The sequence below is a fragment of the Chiloscyllium plagiosum genome, chromosome 1, assembly GCF_004010195.1.
Source record: "Chiloscyllium plagiosum isolate BGI_BamShark_2017 chromosome 1, ASM401019v2, whole genome shotgun sequence".
Taxonomy (NCBI): Eukaryota; Metazoa; Chordata; class Chondrichthyes; order Orectolobiformes; family Hemiscylliidae; genus Chiloscyllium; species Chiloscyllium plagiosum.
Window position 1 is genome coordinate 105891518 of NC_057710.1, and position 16666 is coordinate 105908183.

Below are 16666 nucleotides of genomic sequence, written 5' to 3' on the forward strand. Positions count from 1 at the left end.
CCATCAAAGTTTTACCTGCAAATCCATTAATATCATTTATTGTATATGATATTAATGGATTTGCAGGTAAAACTTTGATGGTGTGGAAGGCTCCTTTAGGGCCTTGGATAGGGGTGAAGAGAAGGTGTGGGCACATGTTTTACAGTTCCTGCGGTGGCAGGGGAAAGTGCCAGGATGGGAGGGTGGGTCGTAGGGGGGCGTGGACCTGACCAGGTAGTCACGGAGGGAACGGTCTTTGCGAAAGGCGGAGAGGGGTGGGGAGGGAACAGAAATAGTAACTTGTGTCAGTGTAGTGTCCAGGGTCAAATATAACACGCGATCAGAAATACTGAAAGAAGGTAAATGATCTTCAGCACTCAAGGGTAAGTGGCACCACCTTTTCTGTGCTACCTCACTCCCACCGGACCACCACTTACTTGAATTCTACCTCTACAAACACACCTCACCAATCTTTCATGAACTGCAACTTTCAATAATGCATGCAGCTGTCACCCAGCTCCACTAAAATACTAAACGTTCCTGCTCTCTATAAACCTTATTCACCCACTGGGACATTCTTCCACCTCTACAGCAGCTATCTCACATCTCACAGGTCACATCCACTTCCAACATACTCAATGCTGCACAAAATGGCTCCAACTGTGTCAGAGGTATGAAGACTGGGGCAATGGGGTGGTGGAATTCAGGTTCCACACCTGCATGAGGAAAAACTGCTGGAGTTGGGTGGGCAAGGAGATGACTGCTCATGTGCCGACACAGAGATCTCCACGGGTAACCAATCCAATAAGCTTCACTGTGCTATGCGTTTTTTCTAATTAATCCCAAGGTTAACTCATTCTGAACTTACACACGGCATTTTCCCTCTTCGTTTAAGCAGACACTAAAGAGACCCAGTGAACCATGTCAAGAAAGAGAATCAAGGAGTTCTGGAAGCATGACCATGATTCTATTCTGCATGGCAAAAACACATTATGGACACAGAAGTTGCTGTCAACCTGCCCTTTTCCTATAAACATTGTGCTTCCTCACTTATTCCTTCAGCTGACTACAGACTTAGGTCTCACAGATGGCAGTGAGAGAGCAATTTCAAGTCTTGATTGGACTCCCTAACTTCAAATAATATTGATCTTAATTCGAACCCCTCCTGTGCAGTAGAATCTGTATGCCTCACTCTGTCTAAGCTCCCTCTGATCTGTATGTCCTTGCTTACTTTGATCTGCCTGTACTGCTCACAAACAAAGCTTTTCCCTGTACTTAGGTACATGTGATTACAGTAAATCAAATCAAACATATTACAATTGTAGATCATCTTTCTTCATGGTTGCATTTGAAATGAACCATGAATGTTCTAATATTTAAGACTGTGAAATTTCAATGTTAACAACGAAGGTGGTGATCGTGGAAGGTGTAGTTTTCACCAACTGAATATCATACAGCCCATTCTGAGGGTAACTGTTCCAGTACATTTGCTCTCCTCTTCGTGTGAGCAGAGAGGATGCACTTGGGGGTGGAGGGAATTTGGGTTGGGGGCTAGTTACAACTAGCCTGAGCATTACGTATCAGAGAGCTATCGATCAGACATCCTGACGTCTTGATTTCCAGTGAGTGCCCAAGGCTGTGCACTGTACACCTCTCTGGCAATGGCAATAGTGAAGGGTGTTGGTACCACCCTATTGAACACTTTGAACCCAACTTATGACCCATGCCTTTGGCCATTGGCGTCATTGCAGGTAATATCCTTTCTCAAATGGGTAGAGTTAAATGGACACGAAATATTGTGGGAATTTATGAAATACTCACATAGTGTTTTTCAAAAGGAATATTTTGTTAATAAATTGGAGTTGAACAGCAAACTGAATTCTGTGTCCTTTTCTACGTCTCACCGAGAGGAGCACTGGATAAAGTATTATTAATACATTAGCTGGCAAAAAAAATGTCCAAAACACGGACAATACACTGTTCTTGGAACAACTCAAAACGTGGCAGATATCCAATGAAAGACTATACCTGGCACCTGTGCCACCCTTGAAAGGCCCCAGTGCACCTGAACACCATTGGCACTTTGGTATTGCCCTCATGAGAAACTTCAGCCACCTCAAAGCCGTGCTGCTCACGGCACGTAGTCAATGTGGCTGGTACCCACTTGTATCGAAAACCTTATTCTCCCACTGCAGTTGCAGTTGGAACACCAGACTACACAATCTACTTGTCCTAAGGTACATCCCATCTGAAGACCCTCTAAATCAGTACTCTGTCTGCAATGCCCACTGGAGACCTGCTTCTTGTCAATGTCCAGTAGGAGAATATTGCATACAGGCAATCCGACAATTCAAATCATGAGCTTTTCCTTCCCAAAAATAAAAGGAATCAATCAAAACCAATAAAGGCTGAAGTCTACCCTGACAATGAAACCCAGATTTTAGCATCATGAGCAAAGATTACTTTACAGTCCAAGATTAAGTACCAGAGAGCACCCAGCTCTCGTCTGTTCTCACTGTGTGTGACAAAGAGATCATGCCTCGCTGACAGTACCCATCAAGCAAAGCTTTGCCATGGGCAACAATAACTTCCACCTCCACAATGCCTTCCTCCTCCTCTGCAGAAGACTTTCCCTCCCACCCACCCCCACCACAAGTTCCTCAGCATCCAACTCCCTCACTGCCTATTCCAATTGTACAGGCCACAGTATGCCAGCGCATTCTGCCTGGACTGTACTGGAGAAATCCCCAGATTGGTGTAAACAATGTAACCACTTCTTCAGCAACATCACTGGCCCATATGGCCTTCACTGAAGTATGGACACCATTGTATCTGTTCTGTGCATCAGTCAGAGGCTTGGGAGATGGTTTCATCAGCCATGATCACAGTGGGTAATCCCTTGCCTTGCAGTAACCAACCTTAAAAAGTCCCTGGACCTTCAAATGCACCAGGTACACAAGAGTGCTCCAGAATGTGCTCCAGGCAACTACCAGAGAGCAGGCACATACCTCCAATAAGTGAGAATGCTGATCACAGATCACATGTTCATCAGTCAAATGAAACACTTTCCTTTTGATAAATTCTACAGTATTGTCATAAGCCCTTTTAATGTCATATGTGTATATTTGATGGTAACCTGACCTGAGGAAAGCAAATCTTCCTGCCCAGGCTGCAACACTGATGTCATTACTGCAAAGCAAAATGAACTGATGTGATCTTGCACTGATAATATCGGTGAATGTCCTGATACATCTGTGGGTGTGCACCTGAGTGATCATACAGGGGTTACCTGGTGCTCCTTGGAAAGGGCCAGTTACACAGAAATTCAGCACACAGTGACCTTCTCAGCTGCCAGGACAGGATGGCCTCTCACTTCCGCAGCCTTCAGGTCCTGCTCCAACACCCAGTATTGTCCTATTACCATGTCGTAGTATACATGGTGCCTGTCTGAAAACTGCGTCCCATTCCTCCCCAGGAGGTGTGCCATCAGCAATGGCTTTAATAAGTAATGATCCCTGTCAACTGGCATCTCATCACTTCCTAGCGAAAATCTCACACACTGTTTGTGAAAAGTATAAGGTTTGACAATTTTGTGTTGCTCCCAATGTTGAGATGGGCCTGACCAGAATTCCTATCTGAATCTATCACACATCTCACCAAAGCCCATTTTGCTCAGACCTTGATAAGATTCTGCCCATAGCCTACTTTTCAATAAATCTGATATTGAGGACGTCTTGGACTGCATTTGTCTGGCAACATCAAACTCTTGCCTGCTGTCATCGCTGCTATACCTGGAATAAGGAGCTTCTTGAATCCATTACAAAAGTGATTGGCCAAAAGTGTATGATTCTCCACCAGATCAAGGTGGCAATCAAGAAAATGACCCAGAGCAAGATATAGTTGACATAGCATGACTTGGCTTCTATTGGTTATTTTTAATTATCTACACCGTTTCAAATTTGAGGCATTGCACTTTGTGAATTCTCAGCACACTGGAATATTTGTCAGTCTTTATCATTTCTAACTTGCATCATTTGCTTTGAAAGCAGATACATGTACCTTTTTCCTGCCAATATACAGACAGCAAACCAAAAAGAAGTCAAATCAATCAATTCAAAAGCTAACCTTTAAATCTTCATTGGAGATTCAAAGTTAATGTTCGACTAGGATCATTTTAATAAATATAAAAGTCCCTCTAAACATATTCCGACGTAATCAATACTGCACCATTTTACTTCACTGCCAAAATTTGCCCTTCACGATGAATAAGTGATAAAAAAGCTTACAAATTGACTTGAAGTGATTCCAAATTTTACTTATGGTATGGGATATTGAGTAGGCCTAACTAATAAGGATTTACAGCTCAAATGCATGAAAAATCAGCCTTGCATAAGCAATGAACACATTTAATCCTTATAAATAAATTACCAAAGCCTATGTATTATTCAAAATGAACAAATTCAAACAATTTATAATGCATGAGGAAGCAATGCATTTATTTATTAGTAACAAATATGACCCCCATTGACATTCCAGGAAGCTGACCCTCCATTAAAATTAAGTTATATTGTGCTGTTCAGCTGTTATGATGTTATCCATTTTCAAATAAAGAACTATTTCACTATGTAATTATAATCTAAAAATTTACGCATGAGTGCCATAAGCTATAATGGGCAACTCAATCATTTAGATGCCAGGGTGTCTTTGTTGCTAAGTGTCGAGTGTCATCTTATTTTAAAGCTCCTTAAGTTGTAATGCTTGAATATACATGTAGTATGTTCCACAAGAGGTATAAAATGTTGCTGAGTCAGGTCTCATTTGTGTAAAAATAATTGTGCATTCATGTATGGCTAAATCAAATGGATTTATATCTGATTTCAATACAGTATGTCCATATGAGGCAAATATAAAAATGAATTCCCTTGACTATGAACAAAATGTTTCATTTTAAGAGACAGTCAACTATTTTTGTGAAACCAAAAGCTTTTATATTAAATAGACACTTCTGCTGTTATGTGTAAAGCAATAATTCTCTATGGTTTTGGGTTCCCATTTCAATATTCTAGCATTTCTGAGTTGTGATATTAAAATATAGCTGGCTTGTCACTATGTAGGAATGCAATATTAAAGAGCATTTTGAATTCTGTTGATTTAGCAGCTGTGACAATCAGATTGAGATTGCATGAAGCATTTTACCGTGTGCTGTGAGGTTCAGATGATATCAGACCTGCTTAGAACAGCAGTTTTGGCAATCCTGAACTGACACACATGGACCATGTTATTGAACTATAAATGCTACATTTCAAAAAGTTGCAATTTCTTCTTCCCTGAGTCAATATGGATTACCAGAATAGAAATTTTGAAGAGTAAGAATTGACAAGGTATTCAGTTGAATTGGATTCATTTGTAAGGCTTTGTAAATAGGTACATGTCAGTGAACGGACATCTCATAGAGGCTTAATGGCAGCTGTTATATTGGCAGTCAAGACAATGTTGAGTTTTACAGTTAGAATCACCCTTCTAAAAGTCACTGCACCACTTTTAACACAGAACTAGCCAAACAGTTTCAGTCATTTTAAAAATAAGTAAGTGAATAAAGCAAAAGGTTCTCCCCAAAGACAACGATGGTCTCAAATGGGACTGTATGGATACTAGTCTTGCCAGCAACACTTTCTTGAAAAGGGTACATTAGTCAATATACTGTGGGACCATCCTGGGGTTGTACAATTTTTGAAACAATGTTCTTACTTCCTCAGAGAGAATAGTTTGAATGTCCATGCTGTCGTGCTTAACTTTAACCTTGTTCAGGTATTAGGTCATTCAAGATAAAAGAAACATGATTAATTGATCCACCAAGAGTTCTTGATTTGGTGAAGGTAGTACTGTTATTTCTTGCTTTAAATTAGCTTTTCACTGTTTTATTTTGGGATTCCTTTCATCCTATTAAGGAAATCTTGCATTCAAAATAAACCAAGCGTTGGCCCTGACTTTGCTGGAATGTATCATCTCACTGTGTGTCCCATCAATTTACACTTCCATTCTTATCTCTGATATTATTGCACTACATATTGCAAACTGATAATGGTTTGTTGAGAGAACACAGCAACTCAAACAGACAAACAACAGCATCCAAGATAGATTCTCTTGGTCAGTTTATTGATTGTTAGAGAAGCAGAGGCACAACTGAGAATGAGATAAAGTAACACATTCAAACCAGACACAGAATGAGTAATAGGAAGTAAATATTAAATTAAGAGAACAAACTGAAATAGAAATCAGGAACTTAAATGTTAAATTTCACACAATCTCTAACACATAGTTGACTACCTGTGGAAGACAGGCATCAACATTTAAATTTTGTGCATTTTCAATTTTATTGTAAATAACTCTTCCTGGATGTGTGAGGTTGACTAGTTTTGCAGGAACATAGATCACCAAATTAAAAAAGGGTATTAATAATATCTATAACCAGTCTTAACATTCTGTGGTGAGTTTAATTCACAATTAGAGTGTTTGTATTCACGAGTAGGATATGGGTATTGCTGACCAGTTTAGCTGCCCTTGGGAAGGTAGTGGTATGCTGTCTTCATGAACCACTGTCATGTGTTAAATGTAGACCCACAACACTAATAGGGAGGGCATCCCAGGACTTTGACCAATATCATTGAAGGATTGGCAAAAGTTCACCAGGATGATCCCTGGTATGTACAGAATGTTTTAGGAGCAAAGGCTAAAGAGGTTGGGACTCCACTCTCTGGAGTTTCAAAGAATGATAGGTGATCTCATTGAAACATATAGAATACTTAGGGGTAAGTACTGCGAGGATATTTCTCTTTGCGCGAAGGTTTAGGACCAGAGGGCATGGTCTCAGAATAAATGCTTGCCAATTTAAGACTGAGATAAGAAAGGATTTCTTCTAAGGGTTGAGTGTATCTTTGGAAACCATTGCCATAGAAAGCTGTAAGGGCAAAGATGTTATATTTAAGGCTGAGGTAAATTCTTGATCAGTAGGGGAATCAAGGAAAATGCAAGACAGCGGTTATGAGGAATGTCAGACCAATGATCTTAGTGAATGTTGAAGAATGCTCAAGGGGTGGAAAGGTCCATTCCAGTTCCTATTTCATGTGGTCTCTTATACATTTCCAAGACAGGATGGGGAGTGGCTTAGAGGGAAACTTGCAGTAATAGTCTACAATACAGTCCACAAGGGTGAACATTTGAGAGACTAATAACAGAGCAACAAAACTCATTTCTTACTGTGAGGAGTTGTCATGGTTGACCATAGCATCCTCTTGCCTGATGAATTCCAGCTGATAAAGATAGATTAGATTCCCTACAGTGGCCCAACCAGTAACCCACCCAGACCCATTTCCCTTTGACTAATGCACCTAACACTATGGGCAATTTAGCATGGCCAATTCACCTGACCTGCACATCTTTGGACTGTGGGAGGAAACCCATGCAGCCACAGGGAGAATGTGCAAACTCCACACAGACAGTTGCCCAAAGCTGGAACCAAACCTGGGACCCTGGAGCTGTGAGGCAGCAGTGCTATCCACTGAGCCACCGTGCTCCATCTCATTCCATTCTGATTTATTTAACTGCAACCAGATATACATGGGCAATGCAGAAAGCAAGATAATACGGATGCTGGAGAGCTGGAATAAAGACAGAATGTTTTGGAGTGATCCAGTTACAGTTCTGAAGAGTCAGACTGGATTCTAAAGGGTAACGTGATTTCCATTTCCACAGATGCTGCCAGACCCAAGATTCCCAGCATTTTCTGACATCACATATTTGATGTCTCCACCTGCTTCAGTCCCAATAACTTTAGGATTTCCAAAGATCGATTCCTGGCCGGGCCTTACATCTTGTCTAGTGTCTGCCTCTTGGCATAAACATTCAAAAGCATAGTTTTCTTATCACATATGTATACTCTGAAGACAGGCAGCTCGATGTTATTACCACCTTTCATGGATTCAAAACTATTTCTCTGATTGATTGAAGCATTTGACAGTTATATCTAAGTGATCACAATTTATCTCCACTGCAGAATGGGGATGCATCATGCCATTCATCTTAGTCGACATTCAAATGATAATCCATACCAAGTGGCTCCATCAATCCTCATAACAAGTGTTTTGGACTTGAGCAGGTTAACCACAGCTCAATGTACAACACCACACTGCCCAGTGACTTAGGCATTTTTTGCACATCACACATGACGGCAAGAAGTCCATGGGCCGAACCGAGGATGTTATGAAGTTGAAGGTATGTACTGTACCTTTAAGGGAGAGCAAATGCTATTCTGAACTGAGAGATTACAAGAAATGATAAGATAGCAGTCCCAAAGTGTACTGGAAACTTAAAATTATGTAACATTTGGCAGTGAAATGGATACCTGAGTTTTGGTTGCTGAACTGACAACACTTCAAATTTAAATTATTCCTCAAGATACTGAAACCCAGTTGAGTTTGAATTTATTGTTTTGCCAACGTTGAACCAATGAGACAATCCAATGTTGGGGATACAAAAATTCAGACATTTTGAAAATTGGAGAGCACGCAACTGCCATCGAGAGATCCAAGAAATTAGAAAACACTCTCTATCAAAGGTATCTTTGTCCATATAAAACATTCTCGCAGTGAAAAGCAAGATGATAACCGAGGGAATTCAGCAGCTGGAACAGATAAGACACAGAAGACGACAGCAACTGTGTGGTTTTGAAATGATGTAATTTTAGTAAGTGTCTTATTGGATTAGCATATTGTTATAGATTTGGAGGCAGGTAATAAGCAGTTAAGAGAAAGGGGGCTTAGAATTGTGAATAGTTGTTGTTTAATGTTCGCTTTTAGCATTAAAAAAGTAAATTGATGTTATCTTCTTTAAATAGTGGAATTTGGGATTTCTCTGTCACTCACATTTTAGCAGATTATGAGGCGATGCAACATAACATGGACCAGACCAAGGGCTCGACAACAAAGGCAAGGCCAAACCCCAAACCCCCCTCTACAACCAGTTTGTAGGGAAATGCAGACAAACCCCAAATCTCACCTTTAGGCTCACAGTCAGGACTGCCAGACCCAGGGAATACAATGCACAATGCACAATGCAGGTGATAAAACCAACCAGCAAAATGCAGACTCCACTCCGTATACAGAAAATGCACACCCCACGGACTGGTCCACCCACAGAGGCCCAGGCCCATTCATAGGGATATGGTTCATTGTAAGTGTGCAGTTAACTCATGGGAGCTCAATCCAGTCTCAAAGACAGAATCCACTCCCAAAGGTAGCAAATGCTCACCTCACAGCGTGCGCGCGCACACACACACACACAGGTGTCCAGTCTCTACAGAGGTCTGGCTCATCCACAGAGCCCCAGGCCCACTCACAGAGGAACCATTCATCTGGAAAGGTGCAGTTAACTCACAAGAGGTCAGTCCAAAAAGTGAAAATACATGTTAAAAAAAGTGCAAGCACTAAAAATCAGAGAGCAAGGGCTAAGCCATAAAAATCAGCACAGTCCTTGCTCAAAAGAGAACAAAAAGAGTAACACACAGGCTGCAGCCAGTCAGTGAAACAACAGTTCCCTGGTGAGAACTGAAATAAAACAGTAACACACTGACTGTGAAGATCAGCCAGGTCAGGAATCACGTCCCCAAAAACAAAACCCAACAGCAGGAACACTGGCTGTGACCAAACAACTCAGAGTCAACACCCTGAACTGAAGAGATTCTGGCATCTCCTGGTTATGTTTTTTTTTAGTTAGATACATTTATTTTTGTTTTTCAATAAACTATTACATAGCAATTTCTCCTTGGCATCATTCCAACTTTACTGTCACATTCCCGGTTATAAATGTCAATCTCTTTGGAATTTCAATAACTGAGTGGTCTCCTGGTTATGTTGGTCAGACAGGCCTTTCATGATTGGCCCAGGTTAACAACTCCAATCAAGGAGCTCACAGTCAACAAGATCTACATGATTCCAGTCACTGCAGTTTACTTCCCTAGCATCTCCTGACATGGTAATGTGCCATTCCATATCAGGTGACTTGGACTCCTGAACAAAAAGCTCCTTGGTTGGAGAATACATTTGTGAAATATGCATTTAAATTGCTTTGTTCATTAAAATGTACTTCCTTTGCATCTTAAGAAAACTCTTATTGGTACATGAATTTTCATTAACATATATATTTAAAAACTGAATGCAAGGAAAACTATAATTACCCATTTTGATCTTTGAAGAATGAATGTGTGTCTTACAGTAAATGTAACATGACTAATATCAACATCTGTCCCTACCTTGCCCAAAGAAAGGTTATTGCCAACAGCTCTGATGAATAACTGTTTAATATTACAGTTCATTGTAAAGGTGCAGTTAACTCATTCTGAGCTCCTAAAAAGCCTGTAGCTTCTTACAATGTCCTTGTCTGAAAGAATGTGTGAGTGTCTTGATGACTGGACAAGATCTACTTTGTACATAAGGCTGCTTGTTTCGAAAGCTTAAACTACAAATATCTCAGCTATGGTTTTGCAAATCCAATTCTGAGTTAAATTGAATTAATGATAAATAGAAATTGGGAGGTTTGAAATAAATTTCCAGACCTACCGTATGTGGACTTGAATGCATCGAACGTTCTTATCAATGAAACGCACTACTTACTGTGTTGAAAACAAACGTTATATTCATTTAGAAGAAGTAACCATTCACGCTTTGTATTACATATTTCAGAGCATGCACATGCATTCTTCACAACTGCCCTGCAATCACCTGAGCGTTTCACTACTAATACAATGCTTGTTTTGGTCCCTGATTCTGAAAATCGAGAACCCATAATTATTGATCACAACCTATTGGAATTTCTTGTTTGAAGGCTGTAAAACTTGTGGATATCAAGAAGACACAACAGCAATTTATTTTTTTCAGCTAGTGCTGATTGCATTCAGAAAGTCAAGGCCAGGTTTTGAAATATCAGAGATCCCAACTGGACAACTGTGCATTCACAAGCAGATTTAACTAAGATTTGCACCTCATTATGCATATTTTAATGTTCTTTTTTTCCAGGCTACTAAATGTGCTCCATTTCACACTCCAAAAAATTCAGAGCCAACATGATGCAGACTGAAACAATAGTCTTGAAGACTGAATTCCAGATCATATATATTAAACTGTAATCAAATGGAATCACATAAATTGTCTATCTCTTTTTAATCTCTAAGAGATGGGCACAAATATTTGAACATGAAACTTCCCAGATTTGATATTCAAAAAGATGCTATTGATTAAATCTGGACAGTAGAAGGGTAATGCTACAATCAGTTTCCATTTTGTAATTATTTGGTTTAACTACTGGAGAATTAATATTTTCAGTTACTTATGGAAGTTGCATTGTATATTTTTAGAACAAAAAACTCTTTAGTGTTGAGATTTTCTTCCTAAAATTCAAGATTGCAATCTTGAACTTTATTTCACTGGACTGTTAACAATTTTACTTTGACTTCATGACACCAGAGGAGGCTGCCTGATGGTGCAATAGATGTCATTTAGTGAGAGAATGTGAGAGGGTAGTTGTGAATGCATAATGATACAGAAAAATATACTGATTTAAGCATGGTCAGCACGGAAGGTATCAACTTACCACCTATTTTCTTTTTAGATTGAACAAATCAGAACAGATATTTCAATAAGCTGGGGAAGTTATTAAATCCATTTTGTTTGTGAAATGACATTATATGAAAGGGGCAACAGAGATCTCATTAAATGTATGTTTTGTCAGATATCCTGCATTTATTTAAGGTGGAATTGCATTGAGTGTATGTTTCATAGCTACATTCTCTATAAAAGCCTTTGGTCATTGTACTTTAACTGTTCTAATAATTGCTATACATCCTCAAGTAAGCACTAAGGCCCATTAAATCAAAAGCACAGTTACGGAGCATAGTATTTGATTTCTCATTTATAAGCGCTGACATTTTGATATTGGTAGTTTTCATTGTTCTGGCTCTTGTCTGAGTAATTTCATACTTATTATTGATCATGAAAACTCATGATCAATAGCATAAGGCCTTCAAGTTTGATCTGAATGATAATGAACTCGAGTAAATTTTTAAAGGGAATGTTCTTTGATGAGGGAATGACGCAATTATTTTAACACAGTGACATGAAGAGCCTGCTCATCTAATCATATGCAAGTATCACAGAAGAGATTTTTATTTCACTGAGGCAATAAGCCTGATTTTAAAAAAATTAAATTTGAGGGAGAATTTAGATCACAGCTGAAAATAAGCATAGTGATCACCCTGTATGATGAACACACACCCGTTAATTGCTTCATAGGAGATATGTTACATTTGTGCTGCCTGCTGTTTTACATGATTATTGCATAAAACTACACGTCACTCACTGTATATTGGCTATACACATTAGCAGGGACCCAAATATACTTAAAAGCAACCTTCTTACAGGGAGATATATCATGAATGCAGAATGTACTAATGCTCTTTGTCATCTGAATCTGTACTAGTAAGAATTGGAGGATAGAGCTTAAAAATATGTTTCTGGAAAAGCGCAGCAGGTCAGGCAGCATCAAAGGAGCAGGAGAATCGACGTTTCGGGCATGAGCCCTTCTTCAGGAAATCCCAGTATTGGAGGATAGTTGAAAACAGAAGAGTAATTGGAAATGTTTTTGGGACAGTACGTTGGATGTTTAGATGGAAGAAGTAGAAAGGAGGAGAGGTGTCCTGCATCCTGCCCATGTGCAGGAAGGCCTCCAGAAGAGATGATTAGGAGGCAGTGGGAAGAACTAACAAAGAATAGCATTGGCAGGAGTGCAGCTCATGACTGTGGAATCAATTTTTAAGAGGAGAAAGTGAGGACTGCAGATGCTGGAGATCAAAGCTGAAAATGTGTTGCTGGAAAAACGCAGCAGGTCAGGCAGCATCCAAGGAGCAGGAGAATCGACGTTTCGGGCATGATCTTCTTCATTCCTGATTCTCCTGCTCCTTGGATGCTGCCTGACCTGCTGCACTTTTCCAGCAACACATTTTCAGCACCAATTTTTAAGAGGCTTGTTGGGCATCACAGCAATCTGTGCTGTAATAGACCACTGGGGCGAGTGAGGCTACTTCCAGGACAGACGGTATGCCTCCCTTCGGCATGAACCAGCTGACCTGACTCAGGATGATGACATTCATTTTCTCCACTCCTGCCAAGTCCAACAGTCACTCTGCCATTGCCTGCCAACCAGACAGCCCAGGCTGCCCTTACACAATGCATAGATAGTGTTGTCTGAGGGTAAGCTTTACAGATACTGAGCACCTCCAGAACCATCAACAGTTTCCCCAGAAGACATGTTGCAGCCCCTGGGAGAAGCTCATTGTAAAAGTATTACATGAGGCAAAGGTACATGGAAGTTCTACAGAAGGAGTGCTGGAGAATAATGAATTTACTTTTTGGAGAATCATGTAACAGCTTGCTTCATAAAATTAAACAAGATTATGAATTTTCAGTTTTGTGTTGTCAGAGAAAGGTCAGTGCAATGATCTATAATAGTGAAAAAGGAGGGAGTGAGGTGAGATATTTGATAAAAGTCATGTTGTAGTTCAGGTTCATGGTATTGCTCATGAATGATTAGGTCCCATGTAACCTGGGCAGAAAATGACTGTCTATTGCTCATTTCTGCTTTCAGTCACACTTGTCCTCCAGCACCTTTTGCTTCCCCCTCCTCCTCTTTCTGCACTTTGTCATGTCCCGGCTGCACAGCTCCTTGCCTCATCGATGGATTGATAATTGTCTCAGGCAAGGCCTGTTCTCTCCTAATTGTCAGAGGGTGCAGCTTGTATACAGTATATCAGCACCAACTTAGGGCTTCTCCAGTCTGAAGAAACATTGTTTGAGGCCTATGCTGATGGTATGTCCCATGAGTTCCTTATGCTCACATAGTCATCATTGCATGCCTGCTCTGCATATGTGCATAGGTTCCAGACCATAGTCAGGAGCCATACCATCAGCATAGCAATCATCACCCAGCTTTCTCTTATTGAGTCAAAAGCAGCTGGCACAGAGGATAGTTATATATTCCGAGATAGTTATAGTCATAGATGGAATTGTGATACCACACCTAGTGGCCATTTATTATGATGCAATGCCACTGATTAAAAACCAGCTACACATTGAAAAATTGGAACTATTTGTTTCAGGAAAATGGCAGTTATCAGATGAGGAGCAGATAGAATAGTTTGTGTGCTGTCAATAATGGCCTGTACCTTGGAAAAGGCTGAAATTCAGACAAACCGTTGTTCTCATTCCCCCTGTCTGCCAGCTGGCAAGACAGAGTGAGATGAAATTGGGGGGCTTTGTGAGGATAGAGAACCTCAGTTTCCTCCCTCAAGCAGCATTACACTGCAGGCTGCAAATTGTAAGATAGAAGCCAGAAGTGGACTGGAAGAGCCAAATGCATTAAAGTAAGAACCAAGGTAATCCTGACAGATACAACAAATGTAATCTTGCTTTGAGGAGGGAACTGCAGCTGTAACATTGGGGAGATACAATATCTTTAGTAAAATGGAACATTGGTCATTGGTGAAGATCAGGTGAAAACAATTTCTTCCATTTTATTGAAAAGCTAGATTCCTGCATCCAGAATTGGCCTCAAGCCAGCATCAACTAATTTCTGAAACAGAAGCAAGTCCCAGTTTTAAAGGAAGGTTCACTTTTTCACAACTCCTTTCTATCCTTCCTAGGTAATATTATAAACAGCCTGCAGTGCAATGTGCCGGAAGCTCCGTTAAAATTCAGATCAACTGAAATAGAAAACTCTTCTATGAATTAATAATGTGCACACAATTGAATTCTTAATGAGACAGTCTTCAAATTTTAAACTTTTGAAACATTGACAAAACTTAGCATTTTCTGTTTTTTTGTTAACGTATTATTGCTAGAGATGTGGGCATTGCCAACAAGACCACCCTTGCTCACCCTGGAACTGATTGACTACTAAACCACTTCAGAAGGCAAAATAAAAGGTCAACCACCCTGGTGAGGGTCTGGAGTCAAATGTAGGCCAGATCAGGTGAGGATGGCCGAATTCCTTCCCTAAAAAATATTAGTGGAGCAGATGGGCTTTTACAACTATTGTTACATCCATGGTCATCATGACAGAGACTAGCTTTCAATTTCAGAATTATTGATTGACTTCAATTCAATTTCCACCAGCTCTCTTGTGAGATTTGAACCCATTTCCCCTGAGCTTTGGATCAATGATAGTGCCACTGTGCCAGCATCTAAGAAGAATCATTCCATTCCTTTAACCTACAATACTGTTGTCACCATCTTAAGTGGGACGTAAATGAACTCCTCAGTGAGGTGTGCTATACAGCTTAGCAAAGTCCCAGTTTCAATTCTCAAACTCTGTAATTTGGTTGCCATGGTGTAGGGATAGTGACAGCCATAGGATGTGTCAACTGACTACACACTATCACCCATCAATCCTGCATCTAAGGAAGGTAGGGAAGGAAGATCTGATAAAGAACAAGAGTATATTGGATACTAATAAATTGTGAGGAAGAATGGCAGTGCCATTGAGAAAGGAGGGAGGGGGAGTGGAAAAAAATGGTCTAATGGGCCATAATTAAATGAGAGATAGGCAATGATTAAATGACAGAAATGGAAATGGTGTAAGACAAAAGAAGGCTATAATGAAAGAAATTAGAGAAACAAAAGATACATCAGAGACCAGATGATGTGTGAATGATTACAGCAGAAAAACAGAGGGAGAGAGAACTGTGGAAAACCTGGACAAATGGAACATGAAATGAAACACAGCACTGGAATATACTGTAATAAAAAAGCAGGCGGGTGAGGAGTATAGCTGCATACCACCATGCTGGTCATATATCAATCCATGCAAAGACCAAGTGCACAATCACTCCAGTTGCTGAGAGCACTGGTATGTCACCTTCATTGCCAGCTACAGATCCTAATCATTATTTCTGACATGGTAAACTATGGAAAGGAAAATCAACTGACTGGTCATCCCAAGTAACCCCTGAGCTCATTAGAACCTGCAGCAAGTTAGTAGTAGAGCTCCATGCGCTGGTTGTGAATCATACTTCATGTTGCACATCAAAAAGCGCTTTAAGGCTGCAATTCTGAAGAAATCAATGCTGAGAAATGTTTGCTAACTTTTTATTTATTTCATGTTTATTCATTCTTTTGGGATGTGGGCCTTGCAGTCAAGGCCAGCACACCCCTAATTTCCCTTTAAGAAGGTAGCCATCTTGAACAGAGCAGTCCATGGTATATGTACATCCACGGTGCTGTTAAAAAGAGAATTCCAGGATTTTAACCCAACGAAGGAATGTCAATCTAGCTCCAGATCAGGATTGTTTGTGGTTTGGGAGGGAAATAGAACTTCTGGCATTCCCATGTCTCTGGTCCCTTTACCCTCCCAAGTGAGAATTGTTATGCTTCAGGGTTGATGTTAAAGAAATTGTGGCACATTGCTATAGTGCATCTTTTAGATGTCAAAGATATGGAAACTAAACATGAGGATTAGATGCAGATTCAGAAAAAAGGCTGCTTGTAGTTAAGTTATTTAAAGTTATATTGAAGCTGCACTGATCCAGGCTGGCAGAGAGATTCGATCTCACTCCTGACTGTGCTTTGTAGATGGTGGTCAGGCT